Genomic DNA, 4,236 nt, shown 5'->3' with positions numbered 1-4,236 from the left:
AACATGGAGTCGTGTGTAAAATGTTGTCATCTTACTTGAGGACACAAATTATAGAATTGTTAATAAATATTAATCTGAAAATTAAATACAAATGATCCTAAGTGTCCGTTCTAGTGAGTGAAGTAGTTTGGTTATTGTGCCTGACCTAGTTCCGTCGTAAATCCAATATATTGGCAGACTAACAGTATGGTTAAAATTGAGGTACTTTGGCATTTATTTAAATTATTCTTCTGTTCTCATGAGCATTGAAATTTATTTCGCTCACTAGCGGGAACCATTGCGAATACATTGATATATAATAATATTCAATTATGTTAGTTTCTTCGATGATTTGTGTCCTCATCTGAAGCTCTGTTACATGGTAAAAATATACATACTAAATCGCCCCCTTAAGTAAATATTTTTGACAATTTTTGAAAATTCATCGTAAAAGCACCACGCATTAATTAATTGGACTAATTTTTTCAACTTTTATTAATTTAAGGCCAAGCAGAGATGATACTCAGAAACTTACTGTTATTTTTTGTCATTTACACCCCACTTGCACTCAATCCGTGGACACACTGTATTTTATGCCACCAAATGTTGATAATGTAAAAAGAAATAAAGGAAAAGTAGTACATTTGTATTTAAAGTTTTTTCTATCTTTAATTATTATTATTAAACCTGTAAGTGGGAGTCAAAATACAAACAAAAACCCGGTACCTACATTCCGCAGTACTAATAACTCACCTTGTATATTAAATAAATTTATCATCAAATATTAAAAAAAATATATTACAAGGTGCTTAAAATATTATTACGAATTTTGTTTATTTGGAAATATATTTTCTGTAGTACCTATTTCAATACCAAAAACTGAAAATATTAGCTAATTAACGAAATTATGATTAAATAACCGCTGCAAAATATCCGATCGTCTAAGTTGAATACATTTAAGTAAACACATGCAGTAACGCAAAAAACAGGCATTGATAAAAAAAGAAAAAGTGTACAAAATAAATTCGTAAGTAGGTGTGATAACATTGCGAAACTGTTGTTTATATGTTGCTGACGGGATACACGTAGGAATGCGGACACTACGGGCCGCTACATTTGATTCTTCCTAAATTCTGCCGGTAGCGTACTCTATTGGCAATTCGGAATTTTAAAACTGCTGTCCTATTCCAGTAGCCGTCTGGAGCTAAGCCATTGACTGTGGTTTGAAGATGTTTTGTGATAAAACGCATACTTTTCTGCGTCTATTCAGGTTTCCGACTATGTTCTCCTCACGTTCAGAACCAAAACAATTAGTGTTGGGAAAAACCGAGTTATGTATTTCAATAACCGATTACTGAGTTATTCGAGTGATTTCAAAAACCGATTGACAACTCGAATGATGGTCAGTGGTCACTCGAATACATGACAGTTGTACAGTGGTTTATTATTCCGAAGTCATATTATGGTTTTTGCTAAAATCATTGTTTACATATTTAATGAAAAGTTTAATACATATTACTAGTTTTGAAGTTTATATACACGTTTTATTTTAAATATATAAACATATATTCCTACTAGACACTTCCCTACCCGCTGGAAAACGGCAAACATAATCCTTATTCCAAAACCCAACAAAGATCACACCATCCCATCCAACTACCGGCCCATTAGCCTGCTCCCGGCTATGAGCAAAGTGGTAGAAAAAATTATCCTAACCCGTCTAAGAACCCACTCCCAAGAACTGCAAGTCATTCCAGACGAGCAGTTCGCCTTCCGACCCAATCACTCCACTGAACTCCAAATCCTTCGCCTTACCGAGCACATCACGGCGGCCTTCAACAGGGGACAGTACACTGGTGCTGTCTTCCTGGACGTCGCAAAGGCCTTCGATACGGTTTGGCATGAAGGCCTACTGATGAAAATGCTCACCAACCAATATCCCATATCCTTTACCAAACTCATAAAATCCTACCTACACCACCGAAAATTCCGCATCCAAATCCAAGATTCCCTTTCCACCACCCGTCCCATGGAGGCCGGTGTCCCCCAGGGCACCGTCCTGTCCCCACACCTATACACCATTTACAACTCCGACATCCCACATCCCCCCAACACCAACATATACTTATACGCCGACGACCTGACAATCACATCCCAATCCGTAGATCCTAGATATTCCGTCTACCTCCTCCAAAGCTCCTTAGACCAACTTGAAACCTGGTGCAACAGGTGGAAAGTCAAAATTAATCCCAACAAAAGTTCGGCTATCCTTTTTACCAAACGAAAAATCCCACAAAACCTTGACAGACTGACACTATCCCAGGAACCCATCTCCTGGAATCGACAAACACGATACCTGGGCGTGACGATGGACCAGCGTCTCACGTGGAAACCGCACATCGTGGAGACGGTGGCGCGAGCGAAGACCACCAGGGCTAGGCTCTATCCCTTACTCAAAGGTGGAAACACCCTCAGTTTAAGGAATAAGCGAACGCTTATCAAGGTGGTACTTCAACCGCAGCTAACCTACGCCTCCACGGCGTGGGGTCACGCGGCAAAAAGCCACTTAAAGTCATTACAGGCTGTGGAAAACATAGCCCTCCGCACGGCCACCGACGCGCCCTGGTACGTAAGAAACACTGACATATTACGAGACTTACAATACACAAACGCTACACAGACAATAAGACAAAACGCGGAGAAACGATTTGACGTAGCCGCTAGACATGACAATCCCCTCCTCAGGCAAGCCGTTGACTACGTACCCGACGTGACCGACAAACACAAAAGACCTAGACACCAACTTTTTGACCCTGGGTGACCACCCCAATGACCCCCCCCCTGCCCGCTAACCTTTTCTGTTTCAGAGACAGCCAGGATCAAGAAACGAAGACAACGACACACACACACACACACACACACACCCCCCATACCCTCCTTAACCCTCCCCTCCCGCGCTAGCCTAAGGGCCACCTTAGCAAAGCGCATCCCAGGCTGCATAGCCGCACTACCCTACCCAACCATACCACACATAAACATGACACTACCCCCGGGGTTTACACAGACGAGCCGGCGAAGCAAGAAGAGCGCCAGAAGAAAGGGCCCTAGCCGGCGGGGCCCAGCCAGGACAAAAGGAGGTCCCACAAAGCGCCTACACCGGCCGCATTTGCGGTCGGGGTAGACGACGGATGGGGCCCACCTACGAAGGCTGTCCAGGCCTACACGAGATGAGGCAGGATAAAGAGGGATAATCCCCCTCGATCCCAAATCATTGAGGCCAATTTCTAGCCATGGAATAATGGCGCGGCGCGTGTTCCGTTCCTATATTTATAATAAATTTATATAGAAACAAAACAAAAACGTCGGTTGGAAAACGTCTGTAAAGATTAAGAATGGCACCGACAGACTCGTCCAACACAAATCAGTCGCAAGTGAAATCATGAATTATTCGTTACTCATAACTCATAACTGATAACCGTCACCGAACCGATCAGTCGCAAGTGAAATCAAATGAATTATTCGTAGAGATCTTTTAATATCTCATGAGCCGCGAAATGCGCGAAAGGCGTGGCGTATCCCCATAATTCTTCTAATAAGCACGTTGTGAAAACATTGACTCAGAATTAGACCACGTGCCTCATTACAACTAGAAATGAACTAAGGCGCCCGGACATCAATAAAATCAACTGGCGAACGTTCGTTATATATATTTTTATTGTTTAAATTAAAATAATAAAGAATAGGGCACTTTATTAAGATATTTGTAATCGGATCAAAGGCTTGTTTACGCTAGAGCTCGAGAGAGACTGTGTAATGTTCCCCCCCCTGCCCGCTAACCTTTTCTGTTTCAGAGACAGCCAGGATCAAGAAACGAAGACAACGACACACACACACACATACACACCCCCCATACCCTCCTTAACCCTCCCCTCCCGCGCTAGCCTAAGGGCCACCTTAGCAAAGCGCATCCCAGGCTGCATAGCCGCACTACCCTACCCAACCATACCACACATAAACATGACACTACCCCCGGGGTTTACACAGACGAGCCGGCGAAGCAAGAAGAGCGCCAGAAGAAAGGGCCCTAGCCGGCGGGGCCCAGCCAGGACAAAAGGAGGTCCCACAAAGCGCCTACACCGGCCGCATTTGCGGTCGGGGTAGACGACGGATGGGGCCCACCTACGAAGGCTGTCCAGGCCTACACGAGATGAGGCAGGATAAAGAGGGATAATCCCCCTCGATCCCAAATCATTGAGG

This window comes from Anoplophora glabripennis, unplaced genomic scaffold (genome assembly GCF_000390285.2).
Source record: "Anoplophora glabripennis isolate ALB-LARVAE unplaced genomic scaffold, Agla_2.0 scaffold1068, whole genome shotgun sequence".
Taxonomy (NCBI): domain Eukaryota; kingdom Metazoa; phylum Arthropoda; class Insecta; order Coleoptera; family Cerambycidae; genus Anoplophora; species Anoplophora glabripennis.
This window is presented reverse-complemented; position numbering follows the sequence as displayed.